Consider the following 23,652-nt stretch of genomic DNA (forward strand, 5'->3'; position numbering starts at 1 on the left):
TTCTAGTCCCTGTCTGCCTTCCCCAGATTGTTGACAAGTTACCTCATTTGAGCTGCTGCCAACTCACCTTTTGGCTTCTAGGATCCATGAGGACTTTTCATCACTTAACGACACACTGGGCTAGGACTGGGGGCACCAAAATAAGTGATATGCATCCTTCCTATCTTATCTTCTAGGGAGGAAAATAGGAGCAAAGACCATGCAGCATGGGCTAGCCAGTGTGAAAGTGCAATAAATGATTAGTGTTAGAATCAGCAGAGAATGCTCTACGAGCTCACTGAGGGCCCTCTACCAACCCTGGCTCCAAGGGGAAGCATTATGGATCTGCTTTGGAAGTGGTCCAGGCAAGATCAAATTAGACTGGCATCAACATGGAGGACAGGCCATCCATGGAAGCAGCCTTTTTCCAACTAAGTTTTCTGCACTCTTTTCTGAGTTCCCTTGTATTAACCTCTTGCACTCAGGGAGGAGTCTTTGCCCATCTGGAGTTGTTACTTGATTTCCCATTGTAATTTGTTGTATAAACTTGGAGGAGTCCCTTCTCTCTTTTCCTTAGTATCTCTGCTTCTTTGAGGGTTTTTGGAGAAAAGGACCTTCAAAGTTCATTCCAGTTTTCTGTTCTAGAAGCATACACCTTACCATTTAGCAAACTGGATGTTTCTGCTCTGTTATTGGTGTGTATAGGTCTATGTGTGGGAGCACCCATGCATGCAAGGACGTTCTAAGTGTGGCTGCCTTCATTGTAGAGTTAAAACTATGTGTTGGAGTAAGAACTGTGGGCTTTTTATCAGGACTCAATGCACTATTCATACATGTATGCACACAGTCATAGCACAGAAAAACACACATGCACATACCAGTACACATGCATACACATAACCTGAATAAAAAACAGCCCCAAAGAATCATAGAGAGAGGAGGGTGGGCGAAGGGAATGGAGCATGGGGCTGTCACAGCCGTGGCTTTAAAATGGCTTGAGTTGCAATTAAAAAAGGAAGGGGCCAAAGGTCAGTTCCTGGCATTTCACTCCGGGTGGATAATTTTAGAGGGTGATGTGTCTCTGCTTGTTGAAATATTCTGAGAGACTTGTAACAGCTTAAGTCTAGCCAGCCTGAAATAAAAATCAAAGAGGCTGACACCTTCAAAGCCCAAAGAGCCCAGCAGCACATTGCCAGACGTCAGTGGGGGAAGAACTCGGCTTGACTGACACAACTCTGGGATTCTTAGCTTCTGATTAACAGTAGAGACTGGATAATTTTAATTATTAATTATTTCCAGAACTCACACATGATGTCAGGTGGTCTTAGAGTCTTGTTACTGGGAAGGTTAAACATTCTCTCTACTTGGTAATTACCTAATCACTATTACTCTTTTACATTAATTCAGTCTCAGAATTCATTATGGCTGGGCTGCCTTATTAAAGCTCATGTGGAAAGATATAAAGCACCCCATTGTTTGCATTGATTTAGGAGCAAATGTGATGCTTTGCTAATAGCAAGCTTAGCCTGAGTCTCTCCTGCTGGTGTGTGAAATCTGCTCCAGGGTTTTCTTTGTGTTATCACCAGCAAGAGACTAGAAGATTCAAATGAGCTTCTGCAAGAGGTGTAAGTCCAGGAAGGGGCTAGCTGGAGAGGAAGGTAGTTAAAGCTGCCATCCCTCCCTGAATGTTGGCACTCCTGGAAGCTACTGTCTTCCCATTCCCCTCCTCATGGGCCACTGCTAGCCTGTCTCTCAAGTGAACAATACCCTGGATTTTGTCCTCTTCTGAATCGCCAGCCATTAGTGTTGCCAAGCAAGACCAACAACCCTCAAGGTGCCTTGGCCAAGACAAGAACTCATGGCAACCACAAAGGGAGCAAATAGAATTACAGTGACAAAGACAAGTGTGGCGTTTACAAAAGCTGATACACTTGGTTGAAATTACATTGAATGATAATCTCATGTGAAGGCCAGAGAGGAGGGAAACAGAGGCTCTGACATGTAACTATTTGAACCATTCTGTCAGGCAGCTTTTATGGATGATAATGTAGTAAAGTGAATTAATGACTTTAAGAAGGTTAAACTCATTTGGGCGGGGGTGGCACACATCTTTATTCCCAGAACTTGAAAGGCAGAGGCAGGTGGATCTCTGTGTTTTCCAGATCAGCCTGGTCTACAAGAGCTAGTTCCAAGACAGGCTCTAAAGCTACACAGAGAAATCCTGTCTCTAAAAACCAAAAAAAAAAAGAAAAAAAAAAAGGTAAATGGAGTTCTTAACTGATCTAGATAATAAAAAACCAGAGTAAGATAAGATATAGAGGGAACTGCTGAGAAATCAGAGAGAAGGAACAAGGTATAGCACACCTTACCTCCTTAGCTTCTCAGCGGACAAGAGAGTGCTTTTTTGTTTCTCCTGTTTCTTCCCAGCTACCTTATGTCCTGCCTGTCTGTACAGACCTCCAGACCTCTATGGTTAGCTAGCGGCACACTCCATTCTCTGACCGCCCCCACCCCAGCAGACTTTATTTGTACAAGCAAGACATCACCACAGAAGGTTAAAATCCTTTCAGTTAATATCTTTATCCATGGATATGCTTGTGCAAACATTAAACTATGAGTAATCAGCCCACAGGTGAAATTATAGTGTTGACAAGGTTGTGGTTTAGAGGATGTGACAATCTGCCCTTTAAAGATTAAGTTATGAGGGGCTGGAGAGATGGCTCAGAGGTTAAGAGCACTGGCTGTTTTTCCAGAGGTCCTGAGTTCAATTCCCAGCAACCACATGGTGGCTCACAGCTATCTATAATGAAATCTGGTGTCCTTTTCTGTCATGAGGGCATACATGCAGGCAAAACAATGTGTACATAATAAATAAAAAATCTTTAAAAAATTAAGTTATGAACTACCTGTTTACATTGTAATATGGGCCTCATCCTCCTTCAAGTTTTACATTACAGAAGATGTAAAAGTGAGACCAAAGAGATGGCTCAGCTGGTAAAGTGCTTGCTGCAAGTGAACTTGAAGGATTGAGTTTGGATTCCCAGCACGCAGCACCCACGTTTAAAAAAAACTGGGCATAGTGGTGTGACACATACCTGTAATCCCAGTACTAAGTGAGTTCCAGGTTATAGGAGGGACACCCCTCCTCCTCTCTCTCTTTCCCTGTCTGTCTCAAACACACACACACACACACACACACACACACACACACACATACTCACACACACACACACACACACACACACACACACCATGATTAAAGAAATGTAAGCCATGGTAAGGTTTAATCTTAAAAGACCCACAAAAACATGCATTATAAAAATATGTACAGATACATGATATATGAAATAGTGTTAATCAATGATGAACCTGGACTGTTGACTCTTGATAGTAGACACTGAATGGTAGTCCCTGGATGGTGGACCCTGGGTGATAGATGGATCCTACATTATGGTCATCAAATAGCGGACAGTGCAGATACAGACTGTTTCTACCAATACATGAAAGGGCTGTGATTGTCATGTTCAGAAGCTTCCCGTGGCAACCACCCTGAAGCACTCAAAAGTTGACATGGGACTTTCGGGTACCTTTGGTTGCCACCTCTCATTTGCTGCAGAGGGACACGGCATCCTTTTTTTTTATTTTCAGTAGCACAGGCAAGTATTCCATACACTAAAATGTCTAGTCTGGAGCCTCAGGAGAGGGATGTCTGTGGGCTGTTCTTTGGTTAACAGAGAATTGGAGTCAGGGATAAATGCTTCTCAGTGCATTTGTGACATTCCTAGAGTGCTTAGAAAAATTCTCAGAAGATTCAGGGAACAAGGCAATAGCTGCCCACTGCATAGATGGATGGTAGCACACACGTCTTGACTTTCCCTCCTGCCAGTCTCATGCTCCACTTTGGAACCTCTGCTTCTTGGAGAGAAAGAAAGAGAGATTATGGTTCAAATCTACAAATGCTTCTGTCTTGGACTCTGCTGTTAGAGAATATAGACTAAAAGAAAACTTGGAATAAAATGTTAGGGAATGTATCTATTGCTAATTAGAAGGAGAAAGGAGAGAATAATTAATAAGGGACATTTAAATATTAGCACACCATTTTGGAAAGAAGAAATTTACATCAAGCACATAGAAATTCTACATGAATTAAAGATTTAATCACAATTTTTAAATGCAAGGCTGTAAAATACCAGAATAAAATATCAGAATTTTTTTATAATCTTGGCTTATGAAAAGCCTTCTAAGTAGAGATTTCAAATAAATAAAAAATGACAGAAATAATTAAAGTTTAACAGTTTTCATAGAGCAAAAAAAATCACCACAAAATAAAAAGCAACATCTTAAGAAAAGAATTTAAGAATATTATAGTGAGTGGACTAGTCTCCAGGATTGAAGAGTCCCTATAAAAATAACAATCTTAGTTAACCTCAGCTGTCAATTTAACACAGTCCAGAATTATCTGAAGGAGCTTTGACTTGATCAGGTTGGCCTCTGGGCATATCTATGGGGCATTTTCTTGTTGCCAATTTATATGAGAGGGCCCAGTATACTGTGGGCAAACCATCACTAGGCAGGAGGGCCTGGCCTGTACAGGAAATTTAGCTAAGCATGAACCTCTGAATGAGCCAGCAAGTGGTTTTCCTTCATGGTTCCTGCCTTTACTCCTGGTTCATCTCCTGCCCCTGCTGCTCTCAATGATGAACTGTGATCAGGATATGTAAGCCCAGTGATTTTCCTTTTCGAGTTGCTTTTGGTTATGGTGTTTATCACAACAAGAGAAAAGCAAACAGAGACACATTCAAACCCAGTAAGAAAATAATTCCCATTTAAGCAACAGTGTTCTGACTGGTGCATTGTGGGTGCTCTTTGACTATTGTTGGGTAATTCAGTGACCAAAGTAGAAAAAAATTAAACAGATTATGTTCAATTTTATTAGAGATCAGAGACATGCCTCTGAAACAGTAAAATTTCCTTTTTTTCTCATGAAATTAGCATAAATATAAAATATTAACAGGCACCCAGTTTTAATGAAGAAAAGCAGAAAAAGTAGCAGTTTTGCATACCACTGGTGAGTGTAAAAATGGATGTGATTTTATGCAATTTTAAAACATCTATCAAAATTTAGGATCTACATAACCTTTGACCCATATTCCCTACTTCTTAGAACAAATATTTCCTAGTCAGTTTGGGCTGCTGCAACAAAAGTCCTTAGATTGGGCAATTTATAAACAACAAAAATCCATTGCTCAAAGTCTGGAGGTGAAGTTCAAGATGAAAGTAACCCAGATGTGAAGTCTGGGGATGGCTAGTGCTCTGCTTCAGGCAGGAGGGATAGACTGAATCCTCATTTGGTGAAAGGGGCAGAAGGGACTAGGGTGTCCCTTGGGCTGTTTTGTAAGAAGACTGAGATCAGGGCTTTGCCCTCTTGACTTGCCACTCTCCTAAAGCTGCTACTTCCTAGGATTGAGTTGTATACTAGGTTCCAATACACACATTTTTTAAGAGGCACTATAATTCTGAACAGCACCATCCTTAAAATTGTTGCAGAAAATATTTAAGTGACTATATGGACAACAGGATTATGAATTTCTGTGTACATTATACATACTGTATTTACTTGTGTGTATGTGTAGGGCAGGGATTGCATAGGGTGTCTTCCGCTATCATTCTCCATTTTGAATCTAGAAATAGGGTCTCTCACTGAACCTAGAGCTCACTAGTTGACTAGACTTCCTATCTCCACCTGTTGGATGCTGGGATTCCAGGTGAGTACCATCACACCTCAATTTTTATAATGGGTGCTGGGATCCTCATGCCTGTGCATTAACTTATTGACTGAGTCTTTTCTTCAGCCTCTAAGAATTCTTATTATAGTACTTGTTGGTGCGGTAGAAAAATTGAAGAAGACTAAATGCATACACATTTGATAGGTGGTCAAGTGAGAGCATAACAAAGCTGTGGGGGATATTATGTAGCTGCTGAGAAACGGAAGTATATTCAGCAGGGTGCATTTGGTTTAATATTGACAATGATCGACTTATGTTGCCACGAAAAGTACATTGAAGTTCCACCCCAAGAACCTCAGAGTATGTCCATTGTGGTTTGAGTATGAATTGTACCACAGATTATCAGATTATCATTGATACACTGGGTCTTCATCTGGTGGTGCTATTTGTGTGTGTCTGACTACTTCAGGAGGTGGGACCCTAGCTGGAATTGGGTAGTATCATCCTGTTTCTTCTCCCCTCTCATCTCTAAATTCCTGTCTACCCCTTGTCTACACTAAGGTGAGGAAGCTTCTTTGCCACACATTCCCACTGCCATGATGTTCTGCCCAAGCATATGGAGTCATCAAAAGAGGAACAAATCATGAGCAAAAAATTAATCAGTTAGTTTGGTCATGGCAAAGTTAAGTAACTACTGTGTGCTTTTTTTTTTATAGAAATAATTACACAAAGTCTTGCAAACCAGAACAGTCAGGCAAGGTGTATCAGTGATGGTAGAACCTAACCCAGTGTCACTGACAGGTAGCCCTAAAAATATGAAAATTTATACACTGAGACAGTTAACAAGAGGGTAGACAGAGGAAAAGTAGCCAAAAGCTGTTGACAAACTAGAAGCCAGAAGAGTCAAGAAGTGTCTTCCTTAGAGCTTCAGGGAGAACACGATCTACTTGATTTCTGACTCTGAGCCTCTAAAATTGTGTGTGGATAAATTCCCATTGCTCATGCTACATAGATTTTAGTGCTTTGCTATAGCAATACATGGAAACTAAGACATCGATGATCTATCATGGAGTAAATACAGGTGATAGACAATAAATGCAATGTGAATTTATTTTTCTCAGAAAAAAAATGCTGTATATGTTCTCCATATAGAAGGAAATTCACAAGCAACCAAGAGTGGGGGAATTAAGAGTTTGGAGGCATAAGGAAGTGTCTTGTTTCTTCATGCATTCTTAATTTGTCTCCCAATGAGCATTCTATGGTTGAATCTACTCCTTGTTAATGGTCTGGCTCTGCAATGTCTCCCAAATGCAAAGAGCTTGCTTGCCAGCTGATGGTATCATTGGGGGTGGTTGAATCTTCAGCCGGCATAGTGTGACTGGAAGTCAGCAGGAGAATGCTCCAGAAGGTGTTTGCAGAGACCCTGACGTTCTTTGTCTCTGTCTCTCCTGGCTGCTCCAAATAGGAAGTTTTGTTGGGCCACATGTTCTTGCCTAATCACAGGCTAGAAATGAAGGGTCAAGTGACCACAGACTGAAGCCATGAGTCAGAATAAATATTTTCTCCTTTTAAGATGGTTATCAGCAGTATTGTTTCACAGAATGCTGGCTACCACATTCTGTGTTATAATGTTCAAGTTCCTTGTATATCCAGGTGCTCCTCTCTCCATAGGGAGAAGATACAAAGAGCAGAGAATGGGAAAAAACAGCAGAGGGGGCACCTGGGCCCCAAAATCTTTTTCTGGGAAAGTATCTCTTCCTCAGTTGTAAACTATACCTTCAGTATACCCCCCAAAACTTTGGAGCTGCCAAGAGCTAAAGGAACCAAACTTTATCGTGGTGGAGGAAACACTGTTTTCCATTGAGGGGAAGCCTACCCTAACTAGATAGCAGAAGTCCTCTCTGTTCTCACTGTTAAAGATTAGCTCCTGGTACACATTAGCACAATTTCGAAGTGTTCTGAGACTTCATAATGTCTAGGTATCACCAGAAGGACTTTCTATCTGGAAAAGTGGCCACCCAGTCATAGAAAACCCACATCATCACACCCCATTTTCTTTCTGAGCTCCCAGTAGCCCCAGGAGTCAGGGAACTATGCATTATTCTGCAGGCAAGGGAGCAGGAGCAGAAGTGAACCTTATTCCTGGTGACTGATGGTGAGTCAGTCACAGGAAAAGCTAACCTGTGATGTCGTGGAGGTTTTCCTGCATCTCTGCACTGCTCCCTTCTTGCTGTGTCCTTACCACTCCCTCTCCAGCATTCACGGTTATTTTCTTCTTCCTTCCTTTTAAAACAAGAGAGGATTTGATCAATTTTCACTTATCTGTTAGCCATTTCCCTTTGTGGCAACAATGACTGAAATTGAACTTGAGTTGCTAAAAGGATAAATCTCTTAGGTGCTGAAGGAATACTTTGAATGGCTGTCTTTCTTGCAGGCCGGACACAAGTCTGTACTTGTTGAGGAAGAAGAAAAACTAGTGTGTGTGTGTGTGTGTGTGTGTGTGTGTTGTGTGTACATGCTCATGTGGGTGTAAACTCACAATATCCTTTCCACATTGTTCCAAGGTAAAATATACTTAATGGAAGGCCTGACAAGTCGAAAATGTGTCCCACACATCACAGCTGTTGTGATAGAGTTGAGGTTAGAACAGGTGGCTCATTGTGACTTCCATGCTTAGTCATCTTTGATACTACTTTTTGAGGATCTTGTCACATGTACCAGGGCTCAATTTCCCTAAAATCTCACACAAATCTTGATACTGTATTCTCAGAGCAAGGTCATGGATGTGAATCGTAGAGTCAACTGGGTTGGATGGAGTCAGCTAACCCTTCAGCAGCTGGCAAAGGGATCCTCTGGAAGGTGTCTGTTGAACATGACATTGTGAAACTTGCATGACAGGCAGTGAAAACTAACCAGCAAGAGGATTCTCATTAGGTTTCATGGGGCTAGGAGAAACCACTCTCTTTGGGTGAGCTTTGTGCATAATGGGATATCTAGGAAATGGGTAATTTGTCTTGTAGAGAACCCAGATATATCTCTCTGCTTCCATCTACCTCAGATCTATACTCCCTAGGCTGGACAGGATAACACTCATTCCCTGTTTCCATGGTAATTTTAGCCCATGGTCCCATATACTGAAGTGTTGAAGTCACTTGGTGCCTCCTGAAAGCTGGTTGGTGGAAACTCCACACACAGTGGAGCTTTGCAAGTAAAGAGCTTTTAGTTTTCAACCCAGCGGCCATAGAACCTAGCAGACAGTGGCAGAGGAACTTAGAACAAGGCCGTTGGCCTCTGAAAGCTCTTTGTTTTTATTGAAATAGTCCACTATCCTCTGTCCTCTTTCCACCTTGTATTCTCCTCAGAAAAGTGATTCTTTGCCTCTTCAGGCAGCCTGAGGGAGGTTTAGGGCTGAGATCAATATTTAAGACTCCAGTGAAGCAAGACCTTCGGCCTCCAGATAAGTAGCAAGGACAAACGACAGTGCTGGAGACTTGAGACCTTAATTCCCACCAATTGCTTCTCTCCAGCCCATTATGCATGAGAAATGCACATAGCTCACCCTCTGGCGCCCTGGTAATCCGGGGGCGCCTCCAAATCGCAGACCCATAGAATGTTAGCTCTGGTGAGCACATTAGAGGTCATCAAGCAAGGCCAACCTCCTCATTTTACACATGAGGAACTAACTTTCTTCAGGTGTGTGCCCTGCAGACTTGGAGGCTGGTTCTCATTGACTCTTTCAGAGTAGGCTCAGAGCAGTCAGGTTGTGAAGTAATTAGCATATTTGCAGGCACCATGAGCTTGTGGGAAGGAGGCAGTGGGTGAGGGAGAGATTGCAGATCTGAGTTGCCAGTGCTGCTAGACATGGAAATCTGCTCCCTGCTGTGTAAGTGGATGGGGTGGCAGCTGCTTTTGAGCTGCATCCTTGAGGAAGTTCCTTACTGAGTAGAAAAAGAAAATCATTTTGCCATATCTAACTCATTCTTGTTCAAAAGAAGAATCCCAGCATTCCAACATTGATCTTGGCACAGCGATACATCCAGGATTTCTCTAAAACATGCCTGTTTTAAGCATGATACTGTCAGCTGCCAGTTACTGAGTATACTTTCTGTATGCTGAGCAACATAACCAGGAGTTTGCATACATAAGTGTATTGAGTACTTACAAAACTCCAATGAGGTCACTGTATGTTAATTCCATTGAAGAAGCTGAAGCAAGGAGAGAGTGAGTAAATTATTCTAGGACACACAGCCATGTCAACAAAGTCCCAGGAGGAAAAAAACACTTCAATGGGAAAAGCTTCCGGTCAAGGTTTCGACTAAGCGAGAGCTGAACAGGGAGAGAACATATCTATACTTCAGGTAAGAGGCTCTGGATACTGGAAATGACAGTCTCCACTGAGAGGGCTTGCAGTTCTTGCTGGCTATGCACACTAGGTGAAACACTACCTTAAAACTTCTATTAGCACATCTGTAAAATATATATAGTCATGATGATGATGGTCGTGGGGCTAGTATAAATTATTCACACATAGCGTTTCTCCCAAATATGATGTTAATAGCATTTCCCCTCCTTGTGATGGGTTGGGGGACATGCCATCTGGTGATAAAAAGAAGAATCATGCAGGCACAGTGACAGCATTAGGCTACTATTGACCCTCTTTATCCATCCCCAAGGAGCCATTCTAAGCAGTATGATCCTGATGTCTTTCAGCCAAGTCAGGAACATACCCTTTATCCAGAATAGTCACACCGTGTGCAACAATCATCCTTAGCCACATAGTTGGCATCTTGGTTATTAGTCAGCGGACACTGTGTCTCAGTGGTTCTGTTCACTTGACCCTAACAACAGTGTGCAAATTAAAACTTTATTCTTTATTTTTCTGTTTAAGATACTTGAACTGAAATTGACTGTTAGTAATTAAAACTATGCAAAGTAAAATTGTAGGGGATGTATAAATGATAATCTTTGCTAGGAGGCCACCTTTCTTCTTGACTCTTGCTTCTGAGTGGATGAATTACATTGATGGAGTCATTCTTCTCTACTTACTCAGTGACTAAGGCATGCATACAGACACACAGAGGCAGACAAACAGACACACACACACACACACACACACACACACACATCCAGATGTAGACAGATGCACAGATCAAGGCACACAGACAGATATACACAGAAACAGACACAGAGAGACACAGAGAAACACAGACAGACACACAGATGCAGACGCACACAGAAGTACAGACACATACAATAGGCTGGCAGACAGACAAACACAGCTAGAATGTTGTTCACCCAGCTGGAAAGTAGGGAGTGAAGCTATAAACCCAGGCAGTCTGGATTTGGAGCCCACACACTTTGATGCCTATTCATACCAACTGCTTTGGAGGACAAAATACACAAATATCAAATATCCCCTCTCTCTGTGCAGTCAGAAGGCTCTGACCGCTGGCTGTTAGGGAGAAACACTGTGGAGATGTTTACTCAAAGTAAGGACTTAGTCCATGCTTTGAAATCAGTTTATATCTTTGTCTCTTTCTACTCTGGGGATGAGAGACTCATGACCCTGGGTGTCTTCACCCCTGATATGCCCAGGACGGTTTCTGTTCTTTCCTCCTTCACTGTCGGAATAGTGTGGTTTGGAGATAAATTATATGGTTGTTCCCCACAGATGCTTGGGAATTGTTTAGACAAGGCGGGGGCCAAGATGAAGGCCATAGGCAAGGGTATTGGCCTGATCTCTAAGGCAGAGGCGGGTGAAATCTGGTAACATTATTTTATTGTGGGTTATGCTAGTTGGCGCCACCAGAAAATAAGACCACGTGACTTGTGGGAATCTAGGCTCCTTGTTCTGTCTGGGCTGTGCTATCTCTGTTCTTGCTCATGAATGAGCCCTGGTAATGTAGTCTGAGATCTTTCAGAGCCCTAAGTTACAGCTTAGCAGCAGACAGGCACTTCAGGCTTCTGCTGACATGGCCAAGAGCAGCTAACTCACAGGCAACTTGTTGCCGGGACAGGGACACAAAACCTAAAGTGCAGAGTGACCTATGCAGGCTCAGGTCTTGGAGGTAAATTTGCTGGCCTAATTACCATATATAATTTCTTTGCACCTTTCCTTCTAAGTGCTATTTAAGAGCAAAGCTCTTAGTAAATTATAAGGAGGTACCAATGCAAAAGTGCTTACAAATAAGAATTATAGAAAATCAGAAGCCAAATGCTCACAACAGCAAAATTTTTCCCCTTCTTTAATCAGAAACAGAGTCAGGCCATTCCAGAGCGGGGAAGTTTCCTAGGCAAGCGATAATATAATCTGTTCTTGTATTTCAAGATCTAATCTATCATTTAAGATATTATTTTATTATATATATATATATATATTTAGAAAGAAGTCTGTGTTTCAATATTCTGCTGCGTGCCCCAAGGGTAATCCTAGAATGAGTGGGAATTAACTTTATAGCATTAACCTACCAGGTTTTGAGAGCAGGAAGCACAAATTGGTGGACGGGGGATCCAGCTGCCAAGGAGCCCAGCCACATGTGTCTGGTAGCTGCTTTTGTGGTGCTCATGTCAGGAAAGGGAGTTAGTCACTCAGCCACAAATGACAGAGAAAGAAACAAAACTCAGGCATTTTGAAATTGTGGGTGATCCCAAAGGAAGACATGGACTCTCAGAAACAGAGCCCCGAGGAGCCAGTCATGTCTCAAATGCTTATGTTTTTGGCAGCTCTACACTGGTCGCTTCCCATGGAGCAGAAAATTAGCTCAAGTGGTCCTAGATTCTTTTCATGTCTCACCACTGCTGCTGAATCTTGTAGAGTTGGGCCCTTTAAAGAAACACGTCTACAAAACATTCCTGTACATTGAATAGAAATGATGTCCCAACAAAAGCTGGCCCTTTCCCTTCTCACCGTGTCTCCAAGGAGCACTAGAGAACGCTGACATGGTAGGGGTCTTAAGAGCAATCTGAAACCCTGCCTATTAGAAGTTTGGTCCAGAGCTTGCCACTGTGTGAGAGAGTAGGATCTTTAAGAGGTGTGGCTAGAGGTGGGGTTTAGGTCAGTTCGCAAGGATTGTCGTAGAACTCTGGTCTTTTCTCTCATCTTTGGGTCTTTTACCCTTAGGTAGGAAGGAATCAGTTTTGTCCTACCACATGCTTCCAGCATAGGCATATCACACCCCAGTTGAGACATGAAAACCCTGGGTTCCTAGTGATGGGATGTACCTCCAGTACTGTGGACACAGAGATCTTTTCTCCTTATGAGTTGGTTATTCTTTGTGTTTACTATAGTAATGGCAATCTACACAGACGTGGACGTAAGACCCTGTTGCTCTATGGCTTTATTCCACCTTGACTTCAAAGAGATCTCATCATTAACTCACACGGTTCAGGTAGCTTGGCTCTTATGACGAAATATTTGCAATCCAGAAGTTTCCACAAGTGTCTCTAAAGCCCTCTACTAAAGTCATGATGATCAGCTTGTTGGCTGACTCAAAGTGGAATGGTCCTAAAAGCCACCAGATTCTTTTCTGCCTTGGATAAAGTATGACTGATAAGTACAGCAGACAGTCCTAAGGAAGGGATGAGTCATAAGGAATGAAACACTGGCACACTTATTAGGTTTCCCTTATTAGTCCTAGGAGATTCCTGGACGTAAGACTTTTAGGTCAGGGAGTCTCTGTTTCATGAAGATTCTTTTCCACATGCATTCCCTCCCAGAGGAGCAGGAAGCTGTTGTTAGAACAGGACCTGCTACCTGCCTCACCTCTGTACCTCCCACCACACCCCTACTCCTCAGAGAGATCCATTAGCAAAGGCCAAAGCAGCAGGCAGGGTCTGTGTGCAGAATGCCCTTTGTCTGCTCTCTCCTTGCTCCACATCGTCAGAGTGTCTGATGACGGTGTGCCACTCCCTCTCCCCACTGTCAGATAGGACGCGCTGCTAAGCCAATGGCCTGACAGATAAATGGCAAATAAGCATTCTTTCCTGTCCTTTCCATCTATAAAATACTTCACAGAGAGTTGAGGGAGGAAAGAGAACCTATTTGTAAAAATGATGGATACATTATCAAACTCCACAGCTTAAGCATCCAACTTGCTGAGTTTTAAATGGGTTGTCACCACTGGACTGTTAGCTGAAGTATGAAAATCAAGAAAATGCCTTTTTGTTGCTCCATAAATTCTGATGAACAATAGTCAGATAGCAGAAAACAAAGTATGATTTTGGAGCGATCTCTCTCCATGTATCGCGCCAGTAATGAAGAATGAAGGAAATCGAAGATTTATCCCTTGCAGATATTAGCACAGACCCAGATGGCTCAAGTTTTTTTCTTTCATTATTTTTTAAACCATAGTAGATAATTCTTGAATTATGTACCTAACAAAGACAAATTCTCAAACTAATGGAAGGCGTTTATTATATTAACAAGTGTGTTTTTGATTCTTTCAAAACAGAATGTAATTTAATCTTGGCTTCAGAGACAGATTGGAAATGTTAAATGTCTGCTTTTCAGAAATGATTTCTGGAGGGAAGAAGAAGCGTTCCCCATCAGCTTGCGTGTGTAACCGAGGAAAAGGATGTTTGTCTTAATGGCACAGAAAGGAAGAAGTCCTGGGATTTTTTTTTCATTTTTTTAAATTATAGAGCAGACTGTATACATTCTAACCATTCTGCCTTGCCAAATGTAATGTACTCCACTGTGATAAAAAATAATTATCTGATGGTGGTGGATACCCTGCTTGTTGTTGGGTACATGTATATAAAACTCCAGAGCCTGCCTACTGTCTCTACTGTCTTGTTACTGAGGAAGTTCAGTGGGTGTGGTAGACTCAGGACTGGAGGCTGGTGATTTGTAGAGCCGGATTCTGGTTATCTCAATCTGCTTTCTACAGGACAGGAATCGGCTGCACTGGCCCTAGGAAGAGCAAAACTTGAGGCCACTTAACACAGAGAGAGGCAGTTTTAGAAGTGAAAGGAGAGAGGCATGGCCAGAGGGTGAGAGGCCTTAGAGGAAAAATTGAACCCAGGTCTACATCATAAAAGCCAAAGATTGACCAGGCGGAGAAGAGGAAATAGTGCCGCACTCCACAAGAAGTTCAGGAACTAGACCTGGAGTAGACTGAGGAGGCCCAAGTCAGACATTTGGAGTCAGAGATAAATCTGGAAGTGAGGTAGCCTGGCCCTATTGAAGTCTCCACCAACAAGTACTGGGCAGAAAGAAGGAACTAGATACCAGGCAGAGGGATGGAAATAGGAAGCAAATAAGCCCAGAAGTATTCGCTGGTGTTCCTCACGATGCAGGGTTGCTGCACATCGTCTGTGAACTGTACTGAGTCAGAAGGGGACAGCTTGAATGTTGAGCCACTTTGAATGAGGTCAGGCTAATAGCAAGAGCAGTTGAAAGGCGAAAGGAGTAGTTTGGTATAAATGGGACTTCTTGTGTTCATTCCTGATTATGAGGAAGTTACTGACTCCAGGGATCTGTGTAGGGGATGCCAAGTTTGTGCAGCACACATATGTAAACATTCCTCAATGGTCATTTCTAGCTTCTAAGTTGTCACAAAAATATATTTCCTTTCATCATGATTTATTGAGCATTTTTGTAGTAAGCCCCTACTATATACCAGCTACTAAGGACAAGTTCAACACCAATAGCTCCCTCTCTCGGTCATTTATTGCTTTCTTGGAAGGATAGAGAACGTACATGAGTGACAGTTGTATTGGTAGATTTGAAGACTTGCCAATGAGGCAAAAAGAATAAAAGGATATACACTATGGCAGGTGTGCCCCTTCCTCGTGTGTGTAGATGTATTTATATGTGCATATATATGAGGGGAGGGGAATATATATGTACATACAAATACATCTACATATTTACACATGTACACACAATGCATACATATACACACATATACATAAACACACATACACATACATGCAAACAGATAAATGTATACTGCCATTCTTATTCAGTGCATGTACACCAAAAGGTCCCTTGTCCTAGGTAGGTGACAAATCCTTAGATGGGACCCACAAAGCCCCTCTCATGGGCTACTTAATTTTTGTCTTATTTTAAGAGACCGTAGTTCACATAAGTTTATTAGATGAAGTATAAGTGCGGCTTAATTGTCCGCTGGAGTAAAGACAGACATCCTAGAGAGGTTTTCAAATAGACCTATGATGTACCTGGGAGACAGAGGGGATGAAGTGCTGGAAGGGAAGGAAAATGTCTCTGTGCAGAAGAGTAGTTGTATGGAAACACTGGGGTGAGCAAGGGTGAGTCTCACATGGGAATTGGTTTGTAGCTTTGCTATCTGGACAAAACAAGTTCTGGGTCTCAGGAAAGACCTTACATGCACTCACTAATACATTTTAATTAGAAAAATTCAATTAACAGTTCAGGTAAGGAAGGCAGAGCAGGAATGTACACATCATGATGTGGTCTATAGTATTCCAGGAGGAATTAAAAAGTGGAGGTTTTCCTACAGGCAGGATTTTGTTAATAAAAAGCCTGGAGCTTTGAGAGCAGGTAAGAGGAGAATTTAATGAGCTATTGGGGGCAATGCAGGAAGTTTTCAGAAGTATCAGGGCACAGAGACACAAACAATGAGCTTTTCTCTGCTGGCAAAACGTTGCTAATGTAGGCCTTCCTCCTAGTAGAACTTTCTCCTAGGAGTGCTTTATTCACAAAAGCTGTTAGTATGGGGCCAGCAAGACAGCTTAATAGGAAAGGATGTTTGCTGTCAAACCTAAGATCCTGAGTTCAATCTCTAGGATACACGTGGTAAAAAGGGGGACTCCCCCTGCAAATTGTCCTCCGACTTCTACATGTACTCTATGGCATGTGTGGGCTCACACACCCCAGAATAAGTAAATAAAATGTATTAAGAATATTTTTTAAAAGCCTTGAGTTTGGCCAACTTGCCCATGAACTCTCATTTCCTTCAGGTCAAATAATTACTGCTTTTTGGAGAAACTTGCCTGCGTCCAACTGTGTGATGCCTTTCTGTGGTGCTGAGTAGCATGTAAAATGTTCATATCCACATGCATAGGGTTTGGTTGTCTTTGTTCTTGAAGAGAAGAACTGAGACTCAGAGCTAGGAAGTGGCTTGCCCAAGCCTGTGGCTACATTTTGAGTTAGCATTGGCATATTACTGGTTGGTTTGTCATGCGGTTGTCAGGAACACTGGGCTCTTTCCAAGAAAGTCCCCTGTACACCAAGTCAAAATAAGTAGCACAGATAGCAAGCAAAACCTAGCAGGCTGCTCTCCAGCAAAGCTGTGTGTCCTTGGAATACATGACAAGGACTTTTCTGAAAGGGCCCACCTGTAACAATACCTCCATACAGTTGATAAGTGTTCGCTCTTCTATTCTGATGATTTTTCCTTTTTTTTTTTTTTCTGTTGCTTTGCTCCGGAGTTGAAACTGGCTGAATCAGCACAGAATCGTTTAGAGGAAATGATGAACACTGTCATTTTCTCCTGTCTGCACAGTAACACAAGGCAGAGAGCTCCGCAGATGACGGCAGGCCTCCTGACAACACCTCAGGCCTCAGATTGGATTGTGGGTGGGGAGAGCTGCATTTAATCAGCAGTCACTCCCCAGAGGCTTGGAGGGTTGGGAGTGTGAAAGTGAGGCTGTCCCTGCAGCAAGGACACCCACTCCACACACCTACAGAGGCAGTTCTGGTGAGGTGAGGAGCCAGGACAGAAGGCAAGCTCTCAGTCCTCCCTGGAAATGCTGCAGTGGAGAGTGAGCATGCTGAGGGGTGAAGGATGGAGTAACCCAGCCAGGGTGCTTTACTGATAGGGAGACAGAGCTCCCCTGGGCTTCTCATCTTAACAAGCAACCTTCCTGGGATCCCATTCAGGAGAGAGGTGTGACGTGGGGTCACTGTCTGCTCATGTTAAAACACATTCTGGATTTGTCAGCAAACTACGTGGCCCTGTTCCCATTGAGCCTCAGTTTCTTCCCCTGCAAAGCACAGACCTTAATACCTAAAGTGCTGGCATTATGGGCTGAGTAATAGCATAATGGATGTGATAGTACAGCGAAGAGCTCGCCATTACATTATTCAGAATCTGGAGTCCTTAGGGGCACTTCAGAACCCCATGCCAGCGCTCATCCCAAGCCAGCAAACGAGGCCACCTCATCTACCCATCGTGTCCCCGCTTAATGGCTTTAATGCAACTTTGAATGTGACCCCTGATCCTCACGCTCTAGTTGGGAGTTGGTAGTAACAGCTCCCATGTCTAGAGCTGCCTCTGCTTTCTGTGAAACTACAAGTCAGCTAAGTCCCCAGCTATATATAGCTGAGCTACATTGTTTGTCCTAAAGGTAACACGCAGGGTGGTCAGACATCCATGTGTTTCTCAAGATTCAGGTTGCTAATATCACTTGCATGATGATCCAAAAATAATCTCCTGTGAGTAAGGATGGAGAGGTGGAGAGGGCATGAAAAGGAGGCGTTTTGCATGTCTGTACATACTTGTGCATATGTGTGTAGAGATCAGAGGTCAATGTCGAGGGTGGAGAATGGGCATTTTACTTAGTTCCTCTCTACCTCTTTAAGTCTTGAGACAGGCTCTCACTGAGTTTTGAGCTTGTCAGTTCAGCTGGATTCGGTCCCCAGTGTTCTTTCTGCTTCTACTTCCCAGCGTTGGAATTGCAAGCTCATGCTCACTTGTGAGGTCCAAGCTCCAGTGCCAGGAACTGAAAAGGATGGCAGGAGGCTGGAAGGTGGAAAAGAATTGGAGAAGTAGCAGATAAGCTGCGTCATTCAGCAGCACACAGGTGGTTAAGCAGGCAGACTCTAGCAGGCACATTCCAGCCCACACGGGCTGCCCACAGGTGGGCATAAGCACAGGTGCCTACCAGAACGCAGGTTTCAAGAGATATGCACACAGATCTATAGACAGACATACACACACACACACACACACACACACGCTGGTGAAGGCGAGGGGTAAAGGGCTTGCCTTTCACGTCAGGGCCATATTTATACAGAATTGTATAAAAAGGGCATTCCTCCAGAAATAGTTCCATTAACAGATTATATTACTGTTTGTTTTGGGGTTCCTCGACACCTGGTGTCAGCAATTTTGTGGTGCCCCATCACCCCCTGGATGTCCAGCTGTTGCCATCTTGGTTCATGCCAAAAATCCATACCAGTGCTATGTTATCTAAACACAACACCCTGCTCCCTTCACCACTGCACTCAGGTTTGTGACGAGGGTTCAGGGAATTAAATTTGGGTCCTCGTAGAGGGTGATTTTGAGGACTATGGCAAGTATAGTGAATATACAGAGTATACAGGAGATTTTTTTTGTGGAATGATGCTGAGTTCACTTACAATAACCACACCAGGAAAGCTGTGCTCACCTACTCTTTCTCTCATGTACTAAAAAGTATTTACTAAGCTTCTGCTATTCAAAAAGGATTATATTGACAGCAATGTGGGGAGTGACTTTAGGGAGCAAGAATAGAAGGAATAGTTAGAAGTTTAGGCAGGTCAACCCCAATAATGATTGAAGTTAGGATAGTGGCCATGAAAATGGAAAGGTGACGTCTGTTTGTCTCTGGGAAATAAATGGCATGGCTTGTCAACAGATGGGATATGGCTTGCACAGGAGAAAGAGCAGGGAAAGACGGATGGGTGAAAAAAAGGAGGAAGGGAAGATGTTGACAACATCTTTGGCTTAAAAATGGGTAGATAAGGTGTTTCCTCGGGTGAATTCGGGAAATGTTTTGATGGCTCAATAATAGCAAAAGAACTCTGGTCCTGATGTGTTCTATCTTTAACCCCTTTAAGCCATTTAAGTGGAGATAAGAAGGGCACACTCTGGTGAGCAGAGAGGGTACAAATGTGGGTATCCTCATGTACTGAGGTCCTGTGATGTCTACAGCCAGCCAACTGGTTGGGGTCTCTCAGGGAAGATTTGCCCCCAGAGAAGGCACCCAAGGGCGACATCATAGCACTGATGATAAGAAGATAGAGGAGCAGCAGGTAAGTAGAGTCATGGAAGGGGGGTGTTCTAGGTAACTGTGATGGTTCCTAGACCCAGCTCTCTGACATTGCTGATGATGTCTTTATGTGGTGTCTTACACCATGAATGCACACGTTGGGTTACATTCAGGAGCCTGGACTTCTGCTTGCCTCTGGGGAGGAGTCTAACAGATGTGCTTGTTAGAGTCTCCACACACTGCCTCATTCCACTTTATTATTTTTCAGCGTTGCTTTCTCTATCTTTTGGGAAGCTGCCCATATTCTTCCGTCTAGACGACTCACTGGTTGCCCTGCCTGCCTGTTTTAGTGCTGCTACCTGCCTGCACTGTTCAGACCTTCTGCATCTGGTGAGGCTTTATCCACACCATCTGACTTACCTGCTGGGCCACTCCAGCTTCAGCTGTCTTTCCATGATTATTTGAAATCCATCTGATTCCAAACCTGAGACTATATATATCCTAGTGGTATGCAGTTGTCTGGCTATTGTTTATCAAGTGCAAACGTATAATTCCCCACAACTTACTCCTTCTTCCTAGTTAGAGACCACATCTCACATAATGGGATCCAATGATGGCAAGGCATACCCATAACTGCAGAGATAAGATAGAATTCATTACCATTGCTGTTACCTTCACTGGGTGTAGATTCTGGTCAGATTGGTTATGCCCTGAATAGTACTTTGATTTTTAACCTCCCTTCCTCCCTCCTTCCCTTCCTTCCTCCTTATTTCCCTCCTTCTCTTTCCTTTACCTCCCTCTCTCAACTCTTCCTCCCAGCAGATTTATTCTCGCATGGTTTATTCGCACCCCACTGCCAACCTCTCTGATTGGAGGGCCATCTCTAGCGAAGCTGGGTATAGTGTAAATATTTTATTTTTGAGATTTGTTCAGCAATGTCTGTTCAGACGGAAGATGAAATGCCAGCTAAAGTCCTTGCGTGTAAAGAACATCATGTTCAGCCTTTTACTCCCAAGGCAAATTATTTGCTTAAGTAAGGGTTTCTTCCTTGATTACAGCTTTTATTATTGAGATCTTGTCTGAATTTCCCAGGTGTGTTTTGAATCCTACAGCTCCTCTCTGCACTACAGAGCAAGTCTTGGAAAATGTATTTTCCTGTGCTCCCAGCTTAGAGGGAGGCAGAGCCCTCACCTAGACAAATAGCCCTGTGAACAAAGTGCCACCCTGTTAGCCAGCATCTGGCCATGCTAGTTACTTTTCCTGACTGAGCACCTTGGTTGGCTCTTCACACACATAGGTGTCACACTGTTTTAGAACTTGTTTCTCTCAGCTTGCAAAATCCTAAAGCAGATTGAAGAGAATGAGTTAAAATGGAATATTTGATGTATTGGTTGAGTTGTTCATTCAGGAAGCAAACTCTGGGTGCCTGTGATATAGAGTGTGCCCATCAGTGTGCCTGGCACAGGGATACAGAGGTGAACTTCCTCCTAGAGAGACATGCAGACAAGCAATTAAAACACACTAATAGGTTCTCTAACAGAAGCCTCTGCAAAATGACATGGACAGGCCAGACAATGGAACTACAAATTTCCAGGCAGTATGGGAACAGCATGGCAAAGGCTGACCCCTGTGGGCATCTGGTCAGATGCTCACCTGTGGTCATCTGCAGAGGCTCACCCAGTCTCTTGTGGCCCTCAAGCATGAGGAATGGCAAGGGTGGAGTGAGGCAGAAAAGTCAGAAGCAAAACCAGACAGAGGAATGGTGGGATCTTCCCAGTGAAGATCAAAACTGGGCTCAAGGTGCCCTCTTCCTGATAGGATAAAGTCAGAGGGAGGTCATAGATAAAACTTTGGAAGGGACCTTTGGAAAATAATATGCCAAGTAACCCTGACTGGACTTGTGTAGGCTTCCAATCTCTTTTTGGGGGGATGATAACACATTGCAGCTCAGGTTTCTGTACCAAGAATGATGTTCTACTTTGCTGCCACACAGCTGTGGGACCTTCTAAGGAGCTTGACTTAGAACTTTGTTCTAGTGTTCCTGTTTCTGTTTAGATGACCTGTCTTCTTTATTGTTTCACTGTTTTTGTGTTTGTGTATGCATGTGTATGTGCCTGTGTACATGTGTGTGTATGTATGTGAGAGCCCAAGGCTGATGTCAGGAGTCTTCCTTGACCACTTTCCAGCTTAGTCACCAAGAAAGAGTCCCTCTGCTGAACCCTGAGAACCTCTTTTCTGCCTCCCGAGCACTGGGATTGCAGGTGGGCTGCCACACCCACACAGCATTTTGCATTGGGTGTAAGGATCAGAACTCCAGTCCTTATGCTTGCTGCTTGCATGGTTGATATTTTTAACAGCTGAACACCTTCATGGCCCCAGACTTGTCTTCTTTTGTTCATTTGCTTTCAAGCTGTGATGATCTAATCACATCCCATGTTGGACCCTATTTCAGTTAAGACTCTGCTTTGGGGAGCAATAACCAGGTGTGATGACGCTGGTTTACACACTTGAAGCAGATGCCTAGAAAGGACCAGCCAAGACCTGTTGTCATTAGGATAATTGATTCAAGTTCCAGAAGGGGGGATGTGGTTGGGAAGACCTCACACAGGGTCATGCTAGCCAGGATAGGGAGGGAGATGGACACAGCAAGAGCTCCATCTGAAAGTCAGCATCTGTGACTCTGTTAAACAGGTAAGAAGAGGTGTACACTCCAGTTCTTGAAAATTCTACAAGCTATTGGATAATGCATGTTATTGGGAGATGAAGAGGAATCATCACGAATTCTGGTGAAAACAAAGTATAGGCTTGGTAATTGTAACCCTGGCTTTTTCTTCAGTCCCTGCCTCCTGTATTAGTTACTTTTTTTTTTTGCTCTGACAAAATACCATGAAAATCCTTGAGAAAGGAAGGGCTTGTTCTCGGTGGTAGTTTTAGGGTCCAGTTCATCTTGGTAGGGAAGGCGTGGCACCAGGATCATGAGACAGCTGGTCACATTGCATCCACAGTAAGGAACTGGAGAGATAAATGCTGGTTGGTGTTCACTGTGCTTTCTTCTTTTTATTCAATCTGAGACCCCATCCATCCCGTGGAGTGGTGACACCCACATCTGCAGTGGATCTGTTTATCCCTGATAGCTTAATCTAGATCTTCCCTCTCAGCAGTATCCAGCAGTTTGTTCTATAGATGACTCTAGATCTTGTTAAGGTGACAGCCATGATTAGCCATCACACTCGTACGCTTTTAGCTCCCTTAGCAAAATCAGAAGTATTGCAAGCAGGTACGAAGGGTGTAGGAAGGCAGGGAGAATGAGATCACACCTTGTCTCAGAATTCTAAAGCATAAAATACGTTATATCAGCATCCCTCTTACTTGGAGAAATAGAAACCATCTGTGGTCTGAAGTTGCCCCTATAAGAATAGGGAGGGGAGCTTAAGGAGAGTGGCATTACAGGCACAGGGGGGTGGACTTGAGCATAACCTTGCAGAAATAGGGGTGACCGGGAGGTGGGGACTTGAGGAGAGTGGTATGGAAGGACCAGAGGAGCATTGGGTTTCCCTCCATAAGAACCTGTTGGAAGAGGAGAGAAAACCATCTGTCTGGTACTGTGTAAATGCCATCAGGCTTTTGCCCAGGGGATGGACTTGTTTTTCATTTTAAACAACTTTAACCAGAAGTTTTATGTGAGAACACTGTTGGTACTGATTTTCTCAGAGTTGCAATTAGAGGGCCATTTATATTTGCTGAGGTTATTCTTATTTTATTTTTATTTAACATTGTAGCTCGGGTGTTGTCTACATTTTTTTTTGGCCCAGTCCTTGCAGTTATTTAAATGGTGGCATAATAACCCAATGTACTGCTGAACTGTTGATTTAGTAATATATCTGGGGTTAGCTCTGTATATCCTTTTCTAAACCAATATTTTTGTATTTTATGGTGACTTTAATCCTTCTACTCTGCACAAATTAGTCTAGTTTTTCTTTCCCAAATG

The sequence above is a fragment of the Mesocricetus auratus genome, unplaced genomic scaffold, assembly GCF_017639785.1.
Source record: "Mesocricetus auratus isolate SY011 unplaced genomic scaffold, BCM_Maur_2.0 Super-Scaffold_100676, whole genome shotgun sequence".
Taxonomy (NCBI): domain Eukaryota; kingdom Metazoa; phylum Chordata; class Mammalia; order Rodentia; family Cricetidae; genus Mesocricetus; species Mesocricetus auratus.